The sequence below is a fragment of the Diaphorina citri genome, unplaced genomic scaffold, assembly GCF_000475195.1.
Source record: "Diaphorina citri unplaced genomic scaffold, Diaci psyllid genome assembly version 1.1 scaffold229, whole genome shotgun sequence".
In the NCBI taxonomy this organism is placed as follows: Eukaryota; Metazoa; Arthropoda; class Insecta; order Hemiptera; family Psyllidae; genus Diaphorina; species Diaphorina citri.
This window is the reverse complement of record NW_007377666.1, coordinates 200,219-225,586: the sequence shown is the minus strand read 5'-3', so window position 1 is coordinate 225,586 and position 25,368 is coordinate 200,219. Positions and strand designations below refer to the sequence as shown.

The window sequence follows — 25,368 nt, the reverse complement described above, 5'->3', positions numbered from 1 at the left end:
AATAATCAAACTTGGTGTACCTACCTACTAAGTATGTTTGCTCAATAGTCAAGACTTTAGTTCATGAGGTAGTTGAGTTACCCTATATAATATCTCTGAAATGCTTTCTTTTTATAAATCCACCAGATTTTCCATCATAATAATGTAGGTAACTGATATCATTATACATAGCAATAACAATAAAAATTGATAGATTATAATAAAAGAAGTTTGAAAGATCGTTATCCACCGTTTTGTCCAGGCCACTTTCATAATTATTATCTAAAGTTTTACTACAGGGCACTTAAAAATTTAACTAGAATCAGGTGCACAATTTGATTTATACAGGGTGCCCAATAAATGAATCCCGACTGGGAGAAGAAAATTCTTTGAAAAGCCAATTGTGGCTGAATGGGTTTATTTTTTACGTCACGTCAAAATTATTTGTCTAAAAGATATTATTAAATATTAGGTATTAATGATGATGATGATAATAATAATAATAATAATAATAATAATAATAATAATAATAATAATAATAATAATAATAATAATAATAATAATAATAAAAGTCTTAGAGGTTCTCTCTATCCAGGAGGTCACTTTCTACACAGGAAAAGTTAGTCTATTTCAGCATCTCATTTCCTTGGGCATTTGAATACACCCTGTATATTCCCTATGATCTAGTTCTAATAGCTCAGAGATTATATTTATGTACCTATATGTACATACTCCTGACGATAATAATGCTGAAACCTTAATTGATTTTCCTTTTTGTCTAAACTACTCTAAACCAACTACCGGACAAGCTTGTATCAGAAGTTATTACTTTGGGTACAGTTATCAGATATTTAGCTGTAGACTGATGTATTAAAAAGGGTTTGTGATCCAACGTTCGGAAGATAGTAGAACGTGTTTTGGTTGTTGTAACATGTAGAACAACAGGAAAATTAATATCCGAAAATGTTTCTTTTTAAATTTGGTAATCCCAAATTTTTCTAGATCCTTCATTCATCTAAGATTGTCACCGAATTTCCAATTATAGGTACATAGTTACATACTCGTATTCTGCATACTTGCAGTCCATTTGTATTTCAATTTTCTGAAATGCTCGTAAGCCTCAACAAAACTTAATTGTTTGGTTATTTCAAACAAACTGCAATAAAACCAAAGTGACTCGTAACAAAGTGAGAACAGAATTAAGTTGTTCTTGTGTTGCACTTTTTATTGTTTGTTTCATTAGATATTTTGTTTTATTGTTATTATTTATGCATACACAATTAGCTTTAATCTTCAATTCAATTTACGTTCGAGTTATGTGTACAAGATTGCAATTCTGTTTTATTCTTTGTAAGTGAAATCACTAACAAACCCGTGTAAATCGATTTTTTCTTCTCTTTTATGGGCAATATCTTTTAAATTGTGATCAATTAAGCCAAATGGACGTTGAAATAAAAGGATTTTGATCTCTTCTGCCTTAGAATCTACGTTAGATAATAATCCTTTTGGTATTTAGGAGGTAGAGCACCTACTTGCATAATAATGGGTCGAAAGAGCTTCATTATTATTAAAAACTACATAATAATAAGAATCTTTCCAGTTAGTTCAAATAACTAAAACTGCTCTAACAGCTCAGGTTGATTGATCACAGGTTGATCATAAAAATTCAAATAGGCCGATTTTTGTGCCAAGCTGCCAAGTTATTGATTGAGATTCTCAAAGTTCAGTGCATCTAGTGAGCCACTAGCGTCTGACTGAAAAAGGTTGTGGTCCTTAGTCAGCCAGTCACAATAAAGTCAAGGAAAAATATTTTTTTAATCATGCTGAAATTAGAACTGCCTAATTGACTGTAACTGATTTTGTTTACCGGTTTGTCCACATTACGAGTATATTTACGTGTATACAGTCATATGACTGGAATTGTGGAAATAATCAGATCTTCATGTTGAATATTTTCTCATGGCCCAGAAGATAGCTGCTCATTCAGGGCTCAGATTTAGAGAACAATTTTTTGGGTGCACTTGAATGGTTTAAAATTTTGGGACTTAATCTTTAAATCATATTTTTGTCACCGAAATGTTAACGGGAAACTTTGGCCCCCTACTTAGCCTACAGCTGATGACATGTCCACCAGACATTCACCTGTTCATCACTTCGCTAACCGCCGTACATCATTAACTTCAAATTCCTCAAATATGTACCTACCAAATAAAATCATATGGATTATTTCCATGTAACTTTACCAGCATACCTAATGGCCAAATTATTTTTATATTAAGAGTCCAATAAGGAGGTAAAAAGTTTTTAATGGGTTTTGTCTGGGCAAGGTTCAACATAGCACAGGGTTTTTATTATGAGGATTAAAAAAACTTTTCCACTAAATGCAAGAAAACCAGGTAGTATAAAAATAATAAAAAGTACTTAGCTATAGGTACGTATATCCAAAGTATATTTTTTCTCCTGTTTAAAGAGATTAAGATAAATAAACTTGATAGAACAAAGTCAAAGACAAATAGGTACCTGCTTATACTGAGTGCCAGATAAAATCGGATAATTTGAACAAAATGATCATCACAATGGCTGCCAAAAGTAAACAGTTGATCACCAAGAAATTTGAAGTACCAGAAATATAGGTATATCCTATTTTATCTTATATTTATTTATCTTCTTATGGGGTTGATTTCTTTTTGGTGCATGTGCACTTTTTACAATTTCCTCATTTGTCAGCTTTTAACCATGATTCTGATAGAAATGTCTATGTGATCATTGAGTGTGATGATGTCATCAGTTATAGACTTTTATTTTCATTGGGTGATGTCAGGACAATATTTTACTCACTAACCGTTCAAAGCTTTCCTACCTGAACTGATTCACCTATGATAGATACTCCTCCTCCTCCTCATTCTCCTCCACCTTTTCCTCCTCCTTGCAGGTATTAGGTAAACCACTCGCTCATTTATTTTATTGTTCTCTTTGCAAAAAATCTGGAGAAAAAAACATACCTATGTGGAAGAAAAAAAAAAAAAAAAAAAAAAAAAAAAAAACTTGTTGAAAATGGACAACGGTCATATTCTTGTCATAAAATTTTGCTGTGGGGATTTTTTTTTCGTTTTCTTATAAAATTATTTCTATTGACAATAACAAACTGTGGATCATGGTCTGAGTCATCAACAAGAATATGTTTTTGAGTTAATAGAAATGTAGGAATTAGTCATAATTATTTATCTGGCGCTCAAGATCTCTTTCAGGAATGCAGATTTGTACCCTATACATAGGTATGCAGTATGTAATGTATCTACTTATGTATGTATTTACATAATTATGTACATTTAAAGTCTTTGTGGGTTTGTCTTTGTCAAATCAGACTATGTACTTAAGTAATTCTGGCAAACTTTTGCCACATGAGTAGATGGACCCCTATCCCCTATACATAGTTTTTCTTCCTTTCTTTCTTTCTTTTTTTTCCGACTTTCAAGTAGTTAGTCTCATTTTTATTAACATTATTTTCACTACCTACTATAACGATAGATTTTTTTTTTTTTTTTTATCATGTTTACCTTGGTCCCTGCTACGTCCCAGGTTTAAAAAAAACTCTAATGTAATGGGTGATAGTGTATAATCCCTTTTGACAATACGTTGTTAGCTTCAGCCACATATCCTTTGATAATAAGTGCTCTAGGAACTTCTGTCTGAGTAGCCAAGATCCAACTTAATAGCTATTCTGTAGAGAAAATCCGAAAATCCATTAAAATATCGAGAACGAGTTCCAAGCTCTCTTGATGACAACGGTCAAGATTTTTATTTGATTAATAAAAATCCATTCTTTCTCAAGAACAACGAACAACACTGTCTTGTTATCCACTTTGGTTTTATTAATATCCATTTTAAGACCAATTAGAGAAAATATCGACGTGGATTAAAAGAAATAATCTAAGTTCGATTTTTTATCCTGATTTTTTTATTGTTATTTTTTTTTTGTGATGTTATTTTATTTTTATTTTTAAAAAACAAAAGAATTTAAATATCTTGTATCATAAAACAGAACCCAGATAAATTAAAAGCAAAAGAGACACACTCATCTGGGGACATTATTTGGGATATATCCATAGGTGCCCCTCTTCAGTGTCAAAGGGACCGATGGGATCAAAAAGAAACCAGAGATCTCTCTGAACTATGTACCACAAAAAGGAAAGTAAAAGTATAAAACAAAATGTAAATAATAATCGGGGTAATAAAGTTTTCCTCTCGAACCAAATGGTTTTAAGGCCTACTCTGGAAACCGAATGAGAGATTTCATGAAACGGCAGCTGCAGTCTTTTCTTGAACCAAAATTCAAATATTGGGTTATAGTATTTGATATAAAATCTAGGCACCGCAATGATGCTTTGAGCCAAAGAGGAACTTAAGACATTGTTGATCGAAAATAAAGGAATCAAAGTGTAAAGTTTTGCGTGGGACTTTATTATTGTTCTTTTTCGTTGTCATTTCAAATACGACATAGTCACATTTAGAATAAATATACATTGCTACATGGATCTTTATTATTTATTTGCATTAGCATGTAAACGTTCCTGGGTTTGAAGATTGGGTGCCTGTTTTTGTTTTTAACAGATTTTGATTTTGAACTTTGAACGGTGTCAATTCCAATGAGTCGACTCATTCTTTCTGATGAATAAGTGAGTGAGATTCGTTCGAAAGTGTTTTTTTTGGTTTTTTTTTTTTTTTTTTTTTTTTTTTTTTAATAAGTCGACTTTGCTGGATACTGGATAGGTCCCGAAGTATGTAAATTTTAATCCATCTAATATTGTCAGTGTTTGTTAGACCATTATTCTTTAAGTTTTTATCTCCATATGCTTTTTTTATTGTGTACATAAATATATTCTAAAATCCGGCCTATCCTATGTGGTCGATGGTTATTTTTTATTATCATAACCTAAAATTTAGTGTAGGGTAGAGATAGAGACCTATTATAGAAACTTTTGTACGTATAGTCTGGTATTAACCTTCATAGGTACCTATATGGTTCCTTAGAATCCATTTTGAGCTCTAATTTTGCATCATTATTCTTGAATTTAAATTTTAGACCTATACTATCTGTCGTTATCTTTTTCATCTGGAGAGGAAACAAGAGCTGGCGATTAAATTAAATAAAAGATAAGAGCTGAGGTGTAGTTCATTCATTAAATTGTGGGGAAGTGCTGACGACAAGCACAATTCTTGCTGACAAATTGTCACCACAATTACTATTTAGTGTGCAATTATTTACAGACGTATATTACCTATGTCCTTTGGAATTGAAACATTGGTTCCTAGTCTAGTTCCTATGTATTTCTATTTCCGTGTAATAAAAGTACTTGCTACTTGGCACGCTTTAGTTTACAGATGTTTCAATTTATTTTATAAAATAAATTGGAATAAAAATCTAGATAATCTTTTACAAATTCTCATCGCTCTCACTATTCGGGAAAACATGCAGCAAATAATGTAACAAAAAAAAGCAAGAAAACTACACAAGATGACATGAGATCAAAGGCAAAATTCATTGCAAACAATTTCCTGTTACCTACCTAGTCACCAGATTATAATTTCTAATAATAAGAATGAAAAAATATGAAAACACAAAACAGCATATTACAACATTTATTTCTATCAAATTAATTAAAAATAAAAATGATTGTGTAAAAATAAACATTCGAAAAGACAGGCCCGAAATTATTTCACCAATCGGTCTCGAAAGAAAAAGGGACTTGGTTTTAGATGGATGCCATCAGATACCAAAAGTCACCATCACTGATGAAGATTTAGTCCGAAATTTATGATTAAAATCCCAAGATTTCATTAGAGTTTTTATTTGCATCAAAAAGAACCATTTCAATCCTAGTTCACATCCTTATTTCAGTTTCACCACCCGGCAGCCCAGAGAAACGGAATGAAGAAAATAAAAAGATCGCTCATTGAGGAATAACAAGATTAGCATTAGGAGATTTCCGAATAGACACATCACAGCATCACATTAAGGGTGGGTTTCACCAACCTTCTTTTTAGCTCCTAACAGCCTGTTATTTTAACAGCCCTGTTAAGCCTATACAAATCAAATGGATCTTAACAGGTTGTTAGCTTAGCAGGACTTCTAGGACCTGAAAAAATATTGGTGAAATCCACTGTTAGGATATTAACTGGCCAACCTGACATTTCACTTACCAGGAGTAAGTGAAATGCCGCTCTAAATCCGTGCCTGCACTTTCCATCATAATCATTTTGAAAAGGAAACAGATAACGAGCGAAACATGTGTGTAAACGAAAATATAATGATATCCCAGTGCACTAGAAGGGCCAAGAACACAAATGAATGAACTGTTTACAACAGAGCACAGGTGATTGGCATCATTTAGCGCGAAGAATGTTTTTTGCGCGCTCATCTCGGATGAAAATCAAATAGAAATTAATTTCAGGGTGCACTCAGTGAAGACAATTGAGTAGCTATTTTCATCGAGTAGCGACCAGTGGCGGCATTATCAGAGTCCATATTGTTGGGGTATATCCATCATAATACGATTCATAATAAATCATACTATGTATTTATCAAATTGCAATGTTAATTGACGTTATTGTCAATAATAATAATAATAATAATAATAATAATAATAATAATAATAATAATAATAATAAAATACATTATTTGGGGGGGAATGATAATATACATAGATATGTCAGAAATACTAAAGGAGGCTCTTAGTAATGCTCTGATATCCACAAAAATTGTGAAGAAGCTCTCAGCTTCACCACAAATAAATCATGATTTAGATTTAGACTTAATTTCAGGGGGGATAAGGAAGGGGAATGACAACGCTGTCCATATGGGGTCAACTTTTGGTGCTCTGAGAAATGAGACTAAAAAGTCCTTTTACACCCTGCAAGAAAAGCTGGTATGCCTACTGAATTATTGGTGCACTTAGAATTTAGGTAGATACGTAAAATAAAATGTACTTCTTTTATGCTGCCTAAAATAGACTAAAAGATGGGCTTTGCTAACACCTGCAAATCATCGATTGAATACATCGATTTTTCAATCACCCTGTATCCTAATTTTAATGTCCCAAATCACAATAATTTTATTATTTCTCAATGAAATAAAATCTTCCTCTTCCCCATTTTTTTTTTTTTTTTTTTTTTTACAAATTCAATATGAATGGGACTGAATGATGAGATTGGCAAAGTGTAATGCTATTGCAATAGTGAATTGCATGCTCCCAGTATTTTCTGTGTCATGCTATAACATGTCCCATAATATATGTCCTACGCGGGATATGGGTGACTCCTAATTAATTTCGAATGCGTTTTTGATCTTTGAAAATACGGTGGAATATTTTTGTTACAAATTGAGACCGATTAATTCTGCAGCCAAATCCTGTCGTGAGTCGACATTTAGGTGAATTATTTGATTTTGCATCTACATATGTAGGTATGTTTTGTATCTCTATAAGACTTTTTTTTATCAAAAATAATTTTAAACGGGCAATTCAATTTAAAGTTCCAGTTTAAACAATAGGTACCTAGGTACTGAAGAAAAGGTCGCCTTCTTTCCGAGTATTTTGGCATCCAAGATGACAAATTTGAGAGAATGGCAAAAGAAGTCCGGAAACAGAACTCGGAGTCCGAAGAAGAACAATACAAGTGGGAATGTTCTTAATTATTTACGGTGGAGATAAAAATCAGCATGTGAGCTTCGAACATGGACCGAAGCTTGGATGTAATCTCAGTTTGGTTCCCGTGTTTGTGTGTAGGTGTGTGGAATGGCCAGTGGTCTAATAGAACACGGACTGCCTATGCGACAGGTGACATGGTCCAGTAATTTATTTCCGTCCTGAAAAGTTCTGGATGTAGACGACATAAATTTCAGTGAGCGTCCTTGTGCCTTGTTCATTTTCCATGTTTGGCTTTTTGTTCTTTCTTTATTGTACTCACTGTTCACGGAATACAAAGTGCTCTCGAGAGTACAGTGAAGTCAGAAGTCTCTACCTACCTATCTAAGGAATTTCATCCTCAAGTTCAGCTTTTACTTGTATCATCATTATATTATTGACAGTCTTGACTGAAAAATCAGCTGAACCTTTTCAGGTTTCATATAGGAAACTGAGTAGGCATTTTGTAGGTTTGTAGGTAAATAAGGAAAGAATAAAGAAGTTCTTGACAGAAAGGTGCTTCCTCAAAATAAAATAAGCCCTTTCTCACCTAATGGTCTGGTAGATCTTGCTAACCAGTTAATAGATTGGTTTCATAGCTCTACAATAGACGCAGCATTGTTATCTTGGGTTCACCGCCCCAAAACAACCAAATAAAATCCCAACCAAAGTGAAGTCGTAAATAAAGGAACGGTTCGGACTTTCAACTTGGAAGTTCGAACCCATAATCCGGTTGTTTACAGTTGTTTCTCTATTAAAAAAATAAAGCCCGAAACGTTAAAATTTATCTCGCCAAATAAACATGTCTAAAAAAATGTATTAAAGACATCAGAATGAAACTTAAATCCTAAATCCTATTTTAAAAAGATTAAATTTCTTCCTTAAAGAAATACAATTATCATCAAAAAGTGATGGCCAAGTTCGGCGAAACGGTGGGTTTGCAAACGGCCAAAAGAATAGAGAGATTGGAAAAAAATTGACTAAGTTACCTTTTTTCCGTGACATATGTACCTAGTCGTTCAACCTTTTATTAAAAACGAAGTGATAGGTACATACTCCCTTATTGCATTCATCTTTATTTGCAAACATACAAACTAATGCATACCAACAAAATATGCAGAAACCTACAAATACTCCCAATCATTCATGTAAAATCTACGGATATACCTACATTCGCTAATACTTACATTTGCTCAGTTGGCGTTTAACTCTCAGCACAGCGAGGGTTTTCAATAGACACCAAGGTATTCAATTATTTATTGATGAAGTAATAAAATTCTGATCTCATTTCTTCTTCTTCTTTTTTACAAATAAAGTGCTCACAAAATACTTATAGCTCTCGGGCTATCTGTAATGTTAGAAGAGCTAAAATGCTCACAGCAATTCTCTCCTATCAAAAACTATTGGAATCCTCTTCAGAGACTGTGTGTGCCATTATAAATATTTGGTGTATTCCAAATCTTACAATGACTGAAGAAGTCCCTAGTCGTTTCATATTATAGGTACCTCTTGGTACCCAAACGCCATATAAATATCTAAATGTATAACAATAAAGATAACATACGGGTTCCTTATAAAATATAAATCTAATAATAGCTTTGAGTTTTTTTCTTGCTAAAAGCTAGAAACTCAAAAAGAGCTCAACAAAGTTATTGTGCATAGAAAGACTTATGTCCAATATATTTTTATTCAATTTATATAGTTTTTTAATGAACCGAAATAAAAATAATAACAATGTAATAAATCCTTTTCTCTCTCTCTCTCTTCCTTTTGTCTATTTTATTTATATTTTTATCTGAACTATTGGGTTCTGTGACGGAATCCGTTATTCCTTTTCGAAACTCAATTATATTCTGGCTCATAGATGAACTTTTCTATTGTTTAATCTCATCAGAAAAAAAGTGGTCTATTCTCAGATAAATGATAGATTTGGCTCTGGAACTCAAAAGGAAGACCATCAGCATCTCAAGGATAGAGTGCCCATCTTATACCTTCTAGCTTTCTAACACGTGTAAAGTTCAGTTTAACTCTCAGCACAGCGAGGGTTTTCAATAGACACCAAGGTATTCAATTATTTATTGATGAAGTAATAAAATTCTGATCTCATTTTTTCTTCTTCTTCTTTTTTACAAATAAAGTGCTCACAAAATACTTATAGCTCTCGGGCTATCTGTAATGTTAGAAGAGCTAAAATGCTCACAGCAATTCTCTCCTATCAAAAACTATTGGAATCCTCTTCAGAGACTGTGTGTGCCATTATAAATATTTGGTGTATTCCAAATCTTACAATGACTGAAGAAGTCCCAAGTCGTTTCCTATTATAGGTACCTCTTGGTACCCAAACGCCATGTAAATATCTAAATGTATAACAATAAAGATAACATACGGGTTCCTTATAAAATATAAACCTAATAATAGCCTTGAGTTTTTTCCTGCTAAAAGCTAGAAACTCAAAAAGAGCACAACAAAGTTATTATGCATAGAAAGACTTATGTCCAATATATTTTTATTCAATTTATATAGTTTTTTAATGAACCGAAATAAAAATAATAACAATGTAATAAATCCTTTTCTCTCTCTCTCTCTTCCTTTTGTCTATTTTATTTATATTTTTATCTGAACTATTGGGTTCTGTGACGGAATCCGTTATTCCTTTTCGAAACTCAATTATATTCTGGCTCATAGATGAACTTTTCTATTGTTTAATCTCATCAGAAAAAAAGTGGTCTATTCTCAGATAAATGATAGATTTGGCTCTGGAACTCAAAAGGAAGACCATCAGCATCTCAAGGATAGAGTGCCCATCTTATACCTTCTAGCTTTCTAACACGTGTAAAGTTCAATGATAAGTCTCAAAACCCTTGGTGTAAATGACACATCCACTAATGTACCGTTAACACACGTGCAAATGGCACATCCACTAACGTACGTATGGTTATGTTTGCTATGAATTTGCCTACTCGTAGATTTGGATATGACTGTCATCAAGTGGTACTGAGGTGTCAATGTAGGTATCTTCTAATTTTTAACTGTTCAAAAAATCAAACTTTGATTTCAACAGTCTGAATTTGCCTTTTAAGATTTTTGAAATATTTCAAGCTTTTGAAATACATATGTATTATCCCCTTCTGAAAGTAAAGAATGCTTTGCATTTGTTTAAATCTTTTGTGACCATTCTGAAAGTTCAAAATTAAAAGCATTGGTCGACCCTGTTTTCTTTTCCAAAATAGGTACTTTATCATTTGAAAATATTTCATCTGGCAGGTGACAGGACCATTGATTCTGAATATAAAATGAAGATACCACAGCAACCAAGGCAGCGTGAATTGTGTTACGGAGTTTGATGAATTAGTAAAGGACATTCGGTCTGACATCTTGATTCTTGATGTGGTAGCTTGGTCCCAGCATGTGGTTAATAGTGGCCTGTCACAGCTTGATTTGATATCCATTATTTTATTCCTTTAAAAAGAGAACTATTTTCTTACAAGATTTTTTTTTTCAAGAAACCGTGTTTTGGCACTAAAAACTGACCATCGAAATTTTGACCCGATTACATTACTTTCCTTCCTATAGGATAAGGAAAGTAAAAAGTGGTCTATTCTCAGATAAATGATAGATTTGGCTCTGGAACTCAAAAGGAAGACCATCAGGATCTCAAGGATAAAGTGCCCATCTTATAGCTTTCTAACACGTGTAAAGTTCCATGATAAGTCTCAAAACCCTTGGTGTAAATGACACATCCACTAATGTACCGTTAACACACGTGCAAATGGCACATCCACTAATGGCTTATGTTTGCTATGAATTTGCCTACTCGTAGATTTGAATATGACTGTCATCAAGTGGTACTGAGGTGTCAATGTAGGTCTCTTCTAATTTTTAACTGTTCAAAAAATCAAACTTTGACTTCAACAATCTTAATTTGCCTTTTAAGATTTTTGAAATATTTCAAGCTTTTGAAATACATATTATCCCCTTCTGAAAGTAAAGAATGCTTTGCATTTGTTTAAATCTTTTGTGACCATTCTGAAAGTTTGTTTTCTCTTCCAAAATAGGTACTTTATCATTTGAAAATATTTAATCTGGCAGGTGACAGGACCATTGATTCTGTTTTCTTTTCCAAAATAGGTACTTTATCATTTGAAAATATTTAATCTGGCAGGCTCTCTCTCTCTCTCTCTCTCTCTCTCTCTCTCTCTCTCTCTCTCTCTCTCTCTCTCTCTCTCTTGTGTGGCTTTTCTTCCCTTTGCTTTACTCAAGGTGGGTGGCTTTTGAGACACGAAAAAAATGTGAGCAACAGAGTTCAGTTTTTTTTAACTGCTGCAATTTGTGGGGATTTTGATGAAAACTATTCACATTTTTGACGACGAGAGGTTGAATAAACATCTGACTCCCACTTGGAAAAACTAGTATAGCTCCGCTATACTGTAGTAATAGAAAGTAAAAAATTATTTCTTTGTTGAACTTTTTTTAATACCTACCTAGGCTAATAAAGTTTGAAATTTTCCATAGTAATAATAAAACTTTAGTAAAATCGTGGAAAGTTAGAAGCTATGAGATTTTTTTAGCCCTGTCCTGAGCCGGTCTTCCATGCTTTTCTCATGGCGAAAAAAAAATAGAAGGTAGCATTATTTATACTCGTTGTTTATAAAGAAACATACACATCTCCTCAGTCCTTCACCCCTTTCGGCTCTCTTTCCCTCTCCCTCTCTCTCTCTCTCTCCCTCTCTCTCTCCCTCTCCCTCTCCCTCTCTCACTCCCTCCCCCTACGTCATGATGTAAATAAACATGTTTAAATATTTACGTGTACATTGTCATTGCCAATAAAGTTTATTGTATTTCTCTTGTAAAGTGCCTATCTCTGATGTATCCCTTGGTTTCTCCTTAACCCTCGTTTCAAGCCCCTCACCACTGCATATTTGAAAACCCCCAAGGGGCCAACAATGACCCTTATTGTAAAAAAAAAAATAGAAAGCTTTGGGTAGCAGTAAAGAATGTAAAATTACACAATTTACATAATGCTGTTGGTAGCGTCCTATGTATATTGCATTTTCTTTGCTTTTTTTACCATTTTTAAGTTCTTTGTGATACACCACGATCCCTCCAAGATTTTTTTTTTTTTTTCCTTTTGACTAAGTAGTTTTCCTTTCTGGTCCAAATTTTCGAATTATTCCAAGGTTTCTTTCTTTATTATGAATACAATTATTAGTATGTATATTTTTTTCTTAATGTTATACATTTAAATTGTATTTTAATATTTTTTGGAGAAAGCGGCTTTGGTTTCGATAGCTTTTTATTGTAAAAAAAAAAATAGAAAGCTTTGGGTAGCAGTAAAGAATGTAAAATTACACAATTTACATAATGCTGTTGGTAGCGTCCTATATGTATATTGCATTTTCTTTGCTTTTTTTACCATTTTTAAGTTCTTTGTGATACATCACGAACCCTCCAAGATTTTTTTTTTCCTTTTGACTAAGTAGTTTTCCTTTCTGGTCCAAATTTTCGAATTATTCCAAGGTTTCTTTCTTTATTATGCATACAATTATTAGTATGTATATTTTTTTTCTTAATGTTATACATTTAAATTGTATTTTAATATTTTGTTGGAGAAAGCGGCTTTGGTTTCGATAGCTTTTATAGACGGCAACGTACGCCCTACCTGTGTGCCCTCTTAATGGCCAACTTCATCATGCCGCCCCATTTTTTTTTTTTTCTTTTTTTTACCTACAAAGAGAACAAATTTTCATCTCAAAAGTACTTTAGTTTGTTGTAAGCTCATTATGATTTCTTGTCTGTTCTTGTTCTTTTTTTTAGAAATCTTTTTTTTATTATTATTTTATTTTTTAGCTATTGAAATGATTTTTCTAAAATAATTAATTTTCAAGAATAATTAAAAAACAAATTTTGACGTTGACGCTGAATGCATAAAATTACTCTGAGTTCTGCTTTTGCAGACATTAGCAACATTTTTCTAAAGGTCTCCTTTGTTGCTTTGTAGGTCTTATAATGATTTCAATCAATTAATTGATGCTTATTGTTTCAGATTTCAGTTCAAATGGATCTCTCCGACGTTCATCTTTAACTACCTCATAAATTGGGTAAGTTTTAATGCTGTACCTACATACATTAAAAATAATAACAATTATAAATAAATAAATAAATAAAATGCTAGCTTCAAAGATATGCCAAATTTATTAAATTTTGTACCTAGAAGTACCAAGAAAAGATGCCAAATTTATGTCTTCACGTTTAACAGATCCAACTATTGTTCTTGAAACATTTTTCAGACTAACATGCATAGCAACCAAAATCCCGTAAGGCTGGTCAAAATTAATTAACTTTGTACCAAATAAATCATACCCGGGACTAGAGCTATAAATGTTCACATAATTATACACCTTGCGATTGGCTCTAAACTATTGGGCTCCGGTTTAGCATAAAAAGCATTGTGTTTACAGGTAATGGGGATTAGCCATTGATAATTCGCAGGTATTATCTACCTATACCAAAGAGCTGTAAAATAACCTCTAAAATAATGAAAATGGGGGTTTTTGAATGCGTGATTTTAAGTGGATGTGCCAACACAAAAAGTTAAAAAACAAACAAACAATTTACATGGATATTAACACCTATAATAGAATCTATAGGTGTAGGCAAATAGGCATGTATTTGGTAATTTCATCATGAAAAAGAATAGGTTCTGAAGAATTAAAAGCATTAATTAATAGCTAATAATAGATAGGGTTTTACCTAACCCTGTACAACACGTATGGGATTTGATTTATGTTCATCAATTTTTAATTTAAATATAATAAAAATGATTATACGTATCACTACTTCGGATATAATAACACATAACCCAGCCTAAAGATTGAAATTACCAAACTTTTATTAAAAGCTTCACACTGAGAATTCTATCCGTGTATAAGAGTATACCTATACAATTTATATAGCTATTGTTCTAAACTTGATATACGTACCTTCCCCATCCACTTCTTCCTCGTCCTCTCTTTCTTTTTCTCAAGGTATATCATTAAAGGAGAAAGACGAACGATTTGGCATACATTGGTGTTTGTTCTTCGGTACCAAATTATAGGACATTAATAAAATCTAATGCCTGATTCTGATACACGAAACCAAAATATCGCACACCGAAAGAATCGATAAATTACACGAGCAGTAAAGGAGGCCAAAAGCACAACCTGTACAATCTTTTAATAATGGGTTTATGAGGAACAAAAATTTCCAGACAATATCGAGAACATACAGGTACCTATTCTTATGTTAACTGATATGAGAACCAAGTGACGGTAGTGAGGTTGAGAAAGAGCCACCGAGGAAAATCTTGGCTTTCAAAATCAAAAATTTCATTTTGGAATTTGACAAGACCGTCCGTCACCTGATTACTAGTCACTAGATTACTAGACACCTGATTACTAGATTACTACGTCAAGGGTAGCAATTTATAATATATACAGACAAACTTGTAGTAAAATATGTTTGATTACAAATGTGGAAATTGACCAAATATTGATACTGTGTTACTGTGTAGGACTGACAAAATTTGAAAACAAGAAGTTAGTCTTACACATTATCATTATACCTACTAATCTAACTAAGCTATGAATTCGTAGGAACCTACTTCACCAAAGTTCTTTGCCAGTTCATTTTTCTCGTCCAATGTTCACCACTTAATCACTGTCACTAATCACCGGGTTGGTTCACATTATACACCCCAGTGTTCTGGATTCAAGAATACAAGAGTGAAGAATATGAAATTTATTTCGGTTTAATGTTTAACAAGACTAGCAGGTTACTGGGCCAATTTTTCGGTCATTAAGGTTGTTGATGTTTTGGTCTGGGTTCTTGTTGTTTATTGGGTGAAAATAATCTTGCTCGTTTTTGTTCTTGTTCATAGTTTATGCTAGAGAAAGCCAAGTCTATTTGAAATTCACACCAAACTGAAACCGACCGTCATCGTTAGAGGACACAATATCATAGGTGTTGCTGGATGAACGGGGTTTCGTTAGGACGAATTTTATGAAGAATTGACAAAGGGCAAACGGGCTTGAAGTCGCTCATCGTATTAATTGTTTGAACGAATTAAATTCATAGAAATAGATATGTAGATAGGTATTTGTAAGACCTATACGTACCTAACTTTGTATTTATTTTGGGAAAAAGAGTAATTTCTTACCTGTATTAGGAAAAAACGCAATCATTCTGTCGTGTGTGGCATCTCACAATGTCCTATATGTCCTAATTTGTTTAATTCCACTCTCACATACTACTCAGGTATTTTGTACTTTCGTTTAATAGCATTACCTTCTTTAGAGTTAAATGGGTGAAGACTTTGGGTTATCTAACAAATTAATTTGTGTCCTGTCAGTAAAAGTAAATTGTATTTGTTTTAGCGGTTTCGAACACATGAAGTTTAATTTACGGTCCGAGAATTTTTATGACTCCGATCTCAGGCAATAACAATAATAGGTCAGCACCCAAAGTGCCGTTGCGGACGGTCGTAAAAAAATTAAGAGAAAAAAGAGATGATAATAATAAAACAACTATCACTTATCTATAAAGCGTAATGTAATTTAGATGTCTGCAATCTGATTGATTGGGAGGATTGATTTTAACCCTTTGAATTACCCCAAAATGTGCGTGTGCCCATGAATAAATAAATGTCTCTTTACTTTTATACTCAAGTGGTAGGGGCTGTAGGACGTGTATATTTTTCCAGTGTCCTACTGATACCATACCTACCCCTTACCACATCACAATAGGCAAGATGAATTTGTCCGATTGATAGAAATTCGGAAATTGGTGGAGATGTCAAAAATACAAACACGATAAACGAGTTTGATTCGAAGGAAAACTTTACGGCTTGTACAAGTAGGTATGTTCAAAGAACAAACAAACGAACGAACTACATATGTAATCGAATTAACTCACAGCGTTCATTCAAATATTGTGTTGAAAATTCAAATCAATGATGATAAAAATCCAAACTAGAAGTCTCTTGAAAACCAAAACACACCAAGTGCTGAGCCGGTTTAAACTTTTGCCAACCATGTTTAACTACCGCATAAAAACCACCGTAGGCTCTTGATTGTTTATTCCCATTTATATTTCTCAAACCTATAGCCGTGTTAGGATGTAGATTTTTTCCCCTTCAAAATTATCTTATCTTGAAAGCTATTTACTCGTTTTTAATTTGAGCTTTAGTGGTTTTTAAAACAGGAGCTTAAAATTCGCATAGTACTATTTAAGTCATCAGTGTTATAAATCAAAAGTAGATACTCACTGTACATGGCTATATCAAACCTATCAACCTATCAGTTCATGTTGAAGACCGAATCTGGTGAATGAATTACTTGGGGGCACTCATAAAAAAGAAAGATACTGTGGAACTTTTCTTAACTTTAACTTGAGAGGAAGTTTTGCAACACATGTAGGTATTATGTACTTGCACCCATTAACCTGTGTATGTATTTGATTTAGACATAACCTTACCAACATTTTGTAGGTACCGAGTTAGTTGGCTATATCTAGATTTCTAGATTAATATAATGTAAATGTCCGTTTTTCGGTAAGTCCTTTAAGCCCAATTTTACAAGAAAGTTAAATCAGAGCAAGGTTAGGAATTTGGAAAGCGGTGGAAAACTTCAAACTGGTCATTTCATTATATTTACATATTACATCGACATCGACTCTGGTAATTCTGAAATATAAAATATTGTTTATGGTTATCAATTAAAATAAATCAAATGGTCATCAGTGTTGTAAATCAAAAGTAGATACTCACTGTACATGGCTATATCAAACCTATCAACCTATCAGTTCATGTTGAAGACCGAAACTGGTGAATGAATTACTTGGGGGCACTCATAAAAAAGAAAGATACTGTGGAACTTTTCTTAACTTTAACTTGAGAGGAAGTTTTGCAACACATGTAGGTATTATGTACTTGCACCCATTAACCTGTGTATGTACTCGTATTTGATTTAGACATAACCTTACCAACATTTTGTAGGTACCGAGTTAGTTGGCTATATCTAGATTTCTAGATTAATATGATGTAAATGTCCGTTTTTCGGTAAGTTGTTTAAGCCCAATTGTACAAGAAAGTTAAATCAGAGCAAGGTTAGGAATTTGGAAAGCGGTGGAAAACTTCAAACTGGTCATTTCATTATATTTATTACATCGACATCGACTCTGATGGTAATTCTGAAATATAAAATATTGTTTATGGTTATCAATTAAAATAAATCAAATCTGTGGAACTTTTCTTAACTTTAACTTGAGAGGAAGTTTTGCAACACATGTAGGTATTATGTACTTGCACCCATTAACCTGTGTATGTATTTGATTTAGACATAACCTTACCAACATTTTGTAGGTACCGAGTTAGTTGGCTATATCTAGATTTCTAGATTAATATAATGTAAATGTCCGTTTTTCGGTAAGTCCTTTAAGCCCAATTTAAATCAAATCTTTTAATCAGATAAAAATCAAACCGTATCAGAATTGATTTTTTCGGCGTTCAAAAACAATTAACGAAGATTAGAATAAGTTATCAATGATGGTTTTAGTTTTAGATGGCAGAAATAGGTATGTGATGGTCCAACGTTAATAAAATCTGATAAGACGAAATAATGAGAATGGATTCAACCAAAAATTAAGTTATGAGTTCTGAGACACTAAATTTAATTAATATGGAGCACAAATTTTAATTAGTTATATAGAGTTTTCTATTTTATTATTAAACCATAAATAATTCCGAATCTGATTGTGGTACAATGATAACTCTAAATGTAGTTTATAATTATAATTTAGGTATAAGATTTGGAAATCTCTTCAGGAAGAGCGATTTGCTGTAGAATTGAATCAATAGATTCCAGCAGAAATCGTATGATAAATTGAGTTCTACATATGACGAAAAAGCCACCCTCAAGTTAACTACGAAAGTTACTAGTTACTACATATCTAAGTAGAAAGATCTTGGGAAAGAGGAAAAAACTCGAAAATCTTTTTTAAAAAATCTAGAAATTTAGAACTGGTTGTAGAGTTGTTTTAAATTGAAATACCTACCTTAATATTTCAAAATTGAAAGGCTTTTGTGGGTGCATAGTAATTGTACAGGCCACAAAGAAAGTTGTAAGCTCCCACTATTCTGAATGGAACCTCATTCCCAGATCTCGTGCTGTGACTGGAAAAAATCAGCTCCCCGACCTTGAGTCGAACCCGTGACCCCTGGGTTGTGAAGACCAGTCCGCTACATCTATTAGCCATACAATGACAGGCGGAACCTGACTCGGGTGATTTATATCTTCATTATTTTCCAATAAGTCACTCGTCCCACGCATAGGGGTTACGTCATTTTCAATTTACTCAACACAGGAGGTGCTGGTGCTGACCAAGGTCAAGGATCGAAATGCTTGTAGTCCAGAGGTATCGAGGAAGTCTTAAGGTGTCGGTTTCGGGGGTTGGTTTGAGGCTTCAAATATTTTTCATTCTACATATAAGTAATTATGTCGAATGTGTACCGATTTTTGTCAAATGCTCAATATCCTGATAGATTCAGATGAGATTTCTCACTTCAATTCTGTTTCAAATGATCGGTCAAGTTGTTATTCTGATGGGTATGTACAGTACACGTACTTACACCCAACGGTCTAGCAAGGTTTATCACTGCTGGTGTTTATATCTTCATTATTTTCCAATAAGTCACTCGTCCCACGCATAGGGGTTACGTCATTTTCAATTTACTCAACACAGGAGGTGCTGGTCTGCTGGCGCTGACCAAGGTCAAGGATCGAAAGGCTTGTAGTCCAGAGGTTCAGGGATCGAGGAAGTCTAAGGTCTATAGTCTAGAATAGTCTAGATTATCAGTCATAAGGTCTCGGTTTCTGGGGGTTGATGGTTCGAGGCTCCGAATATTTGTGATTCTCTATCAACAGGGTTGGAATCTGAAAATCGGCCAAAAAGTCATGGAAAATCGTGAAAATTTAAAGAAAACTTGGAAAAGTCATGGAATTCGCCACCCGTTCAAAAATTAAAAATGTTCAAATCTTCAAATTAAATATCAAGTTTTTCCGAAAAACGGCCTGCGGCGTATTCCCCCTCATATTCCTTTAGTTGGTTTGAGGCTCCAAATATTTGTGATTCTACATATAAGTAATTATATCGAATGTGTACCGATTTGTGTCAAATGCTCAATATCCTGGTAGATTCAGATGAGATTTCTCACTTCAATTCTATTTCAAATGATCGGTCAAGTTGTTATTCTGATGGGTATGTACAGTACACGTACTTACACCCAACGGTCTAGCGAGGTTTATCACTGCTGGTGGATTTCTCACAATAGTTTATGACATTCCCGACCCGGCATAGGTTTAGTGAGAGTGCTGGTTTTATGACACATCTCATAAATGCACTTTACATGTCCTAGTGTATTCTAATGGGTTTATTATTTCACCTGTACCTCCGCAGTGTCCAGCTAGGTTTCACAATGCCAGAGTTATAACTGTAGTGCAGTCGATTGTAATTCTAAATTGATCAATACGTCTTTGTGTTGGGAATGTGAGATTTAAGAGCACGAAATGTAGAACCAATCTCACTGACAGCAGGGTTCTAATGGGTTTATTATTTCACCTGTACCTCCGCAGTGTCCAGCTAGGTTTCACAATGCCAGAGTTATAACTGTAGTGCAGTCGATTCTAATTCTAAATTGATCAATACGTCTTTGTGTTGGGAATGCGAGATTTAAGAGCACGAAATGTAGAACCAATCTCACTGACAGCAGGGCCGGGTACAGCCTCGGCCCCGCGTTGCTATAACTCTAACGATGGGCCTGTCCACGTAATATTTATGTATTAAGAAACACGTAATATTTATTTAGAAGATAGGCGTATTCCCCCCTTTCTTTCTGAAGGGGACTGCTGGTTTCCGGTCCCCTTTAGCCCGCGCCCGAGGAAAGTGGGAACGGATGGAACCCCCTATGCACAGCCCTGCCGGACGGTATCACAGCATGCAGTAATTAAACTTTGGACAGCATTATTCCACAACACTATTCCCGTACTACATATTGTAGAGAGAAAGATGTATGACTTTGGTTTCAGTTATACTACATACCTAGGTATAATCTTTGACTTGTGACTAAAATGAATGAGCAGAGCTGGAAAATCGCAGCTTTTATAATAATGAATTTTGTTAGAACAGACTAGCCTGTGTGAGCTGAGGTATAGCATTGTAGATGTCTATAAGTATGTGTACAAATAAATATAATTATGTATTTACTGACAAATAGTGTCATGACATGTACTTTTCAAAATTTTACTTATGGATAAGCATTTATAAGTATACATACATTTTTCTAAAGTACTTACTATAACCATGCACCTTTGTAATTATTTTTCCTCGTATTATAGGAGATAAGATCGAAAAAGTACATTGTCATACTCAAGAACTATTTTATCACCTTTTATTTCGAAAAAGTAGCAAAATATAAATATTGATAAATGGAATCAACTTGTGTACTGACGGCATGTTCTACAAGTTCTAATTGCGCTGGTGATTTAAATACCTATAGGTAAATACAAATCGACTGGTGGTATCAATTTGGATCACAATGCTTAGTATAGTTACGTAAGAGCTAACTCACCTAACTTGAGCAGGTGGGGACGTTATGATCTTGTGCCAAACTGACAATAACCATTATTTATAACTTTGAACAAAATATGGCGAATAACATTATAGAATTGGACCGGTTCAGTCCTTAGAACGTGGTAAGAGAAAATTGCCTTTGATGCAAAATCGACAGGTCAAAATGAATTAAATTTGTCTCTGTGAGCCTAGATGTGCATCTCAAGTTGCATACCTAAGATAGCAGTGATAGGATGTCCATTTTCATTGTTGCACTACTGAATAATGATACCATCAGCGCTAGCAGTCCATGTATAGGAACAACATTAACTTTACGCTGTGAAAAGTAATCTTTAGAAATATTTCATACACAAAAAACCCACTCTGAGCTTAGGTGTAAGGGCAACATTCCCAAAAGATGGGTTAAGATTATACGAATCTTCAGGAGTCAGATGTCACAAGACTCGAGTTATTACAATCCCCAGAGAGGAGAAATTACAATTTGTGAAGGGTTACGTTTCAGACTTCTAGATGTTGCCAGTTCCCTTGAAAATATGTCGCCAGAATTTTCAAACGTTGTGTGGCTTTTCTTCCCTTTGCTTTACTCAAGGTGGGTGGCTTTTGAGACACGAAAAAAATGTGAGCAACAGAGTTCAGTTTTTTTAACTGCTGCAATTTGTGGGGATTTTGATGAAAACTATTCACATTTTTGACGACGAGAGGATGAATAAACATCTGACTCCCACTTGGAAAAAAAAATTATTTCTTTGTTGAACTTTTTTTAATACCTACCTAGGCTAATAAAGTTTGAAATTTCCCATAGTAATAATAAAACTTTAGTAAAATCGTGGAAAGTTAGAAACTATGAGATTTTTTAGCCCTGTCCTGAGCCGGTCTTCCATGCTTTTCTCATGGCGACAGGTTGTTGTTGTTGTTGTTTCTGATAATGCTGATGATGATTTGGTTTGGATTCAATGGGTGCTGAGATGAGATCATGAGATTAATTTTAGCTTTGTTCTGCACCGTCGATGTAAAACCTCTTGTTTGGAGGTACTTAGCCAATTCATTGTTAAACATGATTGTGAAGTGGTCATTTGGGATAATGTGCTCAAATTTACAGCATGTATGATTTGCCCCGGTGATAGCTCAGGGATATAACGTTGGAAGACAAAGAAAGCCCAGTGAATTTATTGATTTTTTCAACATGGAACACTCTAGGTTGCATTTAGGGCGGATTTTTTCCATTTGGGAAATTTGATTAATCCTGCTTCCACCATATTCGGCAGATATTTTCCGTATGCTAATAATGTTGTAGACCCTTTACACATTATATGTACCAAAGTTTCCGGGAGTTTTCTAGGTTATATCAAGAATTCAAGACGTCTTTTATACGACCTTCATGACATTTAGTACATAGTTAAAATGGGGATTATCAAATCACGTGATCAGGCAGAACTTGGCCTGGCGCACTACCGAACAGATATAGCCATAGTAAAGGACTGTCTGGTAATTGCTTCTGACACCAATGAAGGTAATTGTCTAAAGTCCCATACACGAAATAATCATTAATTACTCATGGAAGCCTTACGGGTAGAAAAAAAGCTTTGTTCAAATATTGAGGAGAGGGGCAGATACCGGACGTTCAAGAAAAGAACGCTATTATTTCTCAACAGATGAGGGGATACTTTCTCACAAAGCTTTTTACCAAAAGAAAGCTGCCGAATTGTGTCTTGTCCTCTGATTTGAAAAGCAATTTGTCTGGTCCTCTGACTTGGGGGTGCATTGAATCAATGGATTTGAAATTTTGAATCTCAGCGGGGGGGGAAATTTTCTAGAGGCTTAACCATTCCTCGATTGGTATATATGATTTTAATTGAATGGGTCCTAAGAAAACAATCTAACCAGAAAAAAATAACGTAAAAAATGGGTAAGAAAAAAGTTTATTGTCATTATTTCATTATTACCTTGGACTTTTTGGTTTTTTTTTTTTTTTGGTTTTAAAAAGATGAGTGTTCCACCGCCGTTTTTATTTCGTAGCAATGGAACAACTGCTACATTAGACGCTTGTGGCCTGTGTCGTAGCATGCCTTTAGTAGGCGTCCACAAAGGAGAACCGATAATCGACCCTCGCTTAGTACTTAGGTCTTAGTACCGATCCAAGAGAATAAACAAATCATGCTAATGAATAGAAGCTTCTTCAACAGAGCCTTGACCATAGCTCCGACTCTCGAAGAAAATCAAGAAATTAAGCTGGGTATTTTTCCTGCGATGGTCTTGGCGAGGGTCAATGGTCTATGGCAGTGGTTCTCAAACTGTGCTCCGGTGCTCCGCGAAGAGCTTCCAGGTACTCCGCATAGTTCATTTTTTTTTACCGCATTAAAAAAAAAAAGTGGTTCTCAAACTGTGCTCCGCGAAGAGCTTCCAGGTACTCCGCATAGTTTCATTTTTCTTACCGCATTTAAAAAAATAAAAAAAAAAAATCGCACGAATATGTTTAGTCAAATGGGAAGTATTTAGTTTTCACCTTTTCCGAATGTCTGTTTAATGCTGAGTATCAGAATCATCAGATTTGAACAAAATGAGGCTTTAATTTTACCAAAATAACTAAGCTAGATAAATTAAAGTTATCTGACCCAGTATATTGATTTCGAGAGCTTCTAGGCAACGGTATATATTAGCTACTTTTACCTACGTCCAATTAAGCAAGAAAAATAAATAGGGCTTTATTTCGGTTGTCATACTTGGGTCTAAATGGGCTGTGCTCCAAATTCCTAAAGGGTTGGGGGGGGTGCTCCGTAGAGTTTACAGCAGTTGCTTGGTGCTCCGCGGCCAAAAAAAGTTTGAGAACCACTGCTATAGAAAATAGCTCACGGGCTCACAATTTTATATGAGTTTTATCAAACCTCTTCAGTTACCCTGGAAAAGACTTTGGATTCATATGTTCTAGTGGACTTGTAGACTTGACAAGAAAATGTAAGATACGAAAGGCCGAGCTAATCACAGTGGGAAATCCCAATTAACGCTTGAATATTTCTCCCTTTTTAACAGCCTTTCATCAGTGTGGATTTAAATACCCTAGTAGGTTATTATCACGAAATTATGTTTCAAAACATGCACACATAATACTTGGGTGAGTATTTGACTCAAAAATGATGATTTTGGGTCATGGCACCCAAAACTAGCACTTTGTCTAGAAATTACGAACCAGACGGAACTTTTACGAATGCTACACAGAATATGCTCCGCCGCAAATTTTTACCAACGCTTGATTTTGAGAATCAACTTACAAATTGTAGAAATTTAGGCATAAATCGCTTTAGAGACTAGTAAGTTGTAGGGTGAAAAAATCCATACCTACAGTGTCGAAGAGTAGTGAATACCTTGGACCTTACAATCGTGCATAGCTACACATTGATTTTATAGAATCTACCTACTAGTAGGTACGTGTAATATTTTGTGTATTGTATAAAGGAGGCACCTACCTATACAATCGGAAACTTTTGATTGATTAGCAACGTGTGTACGTTTGTCTGTGTGTAATCTATCTTCCCTTTTGTGTACCAGCATCAACAATAATATCCCTTCTCGATATTTCATTCTTTTCAGCGTAACACATTCTTCAACTTGATTTCTCCTAATGTTGCTATTGAATGAAGTTTTACATAAGAAACACATTTCCATCGGAACAAGCAGACTGGGAATGAATGGAAAGTGGTGTTAATGTGTTCGTTGTTGTAGTCGTTGTTTCGACATCTTGACATAAGTGAACTCCGTCATCAGCCTCTTCGTTCTCAGTTCGATGAAAGCATTGTTTTCTGTTGTCAAGCTTGGTGGTTTCAGAGTGAAATTTTCCTATAAAATTAATACCATCCTAGGTGTAAGTACCTTGACACATCTAAGATAAGACATCTCCTTGGAAATCAAGAAGTACCGCCTTATGGTTATTTTGTTTACTTAATGGTGACCTCAGTTTTAGATTCACCTGCTTCTAATTGCTCTACTTCCATCAACATATCCATTGTATCATAGGAGAGAAAAACAAAGATAGCCCGGGCTTTTCTTA

General features: G+C 34.2%; 1 protein-coding gene across 3 annotated transcripts in view; it reads left to right on the top strand.

Moving 5' to 3' along the window:
- The window catches only part of LOC103506355 (probable serine/threonine-protein kinase dyrk1), a 175,707-nt gene that overhangs the window by 105 nt on the left and 150,234 nt on the right, over nt 1–25,368 (top strand). For all 3 annotated transcript variants that reach the window (XM_026821422.1, XM_026821424.1, XM_026821423.1), the window contains exon 2: nt 13,705–13,759. The gene's annotated coding sequence lies outside the window, so the exon portion shown is untranslated. The remainder of the gene's footprint in view (nt 1–13,704; nt 13,760–25,368) is intronic.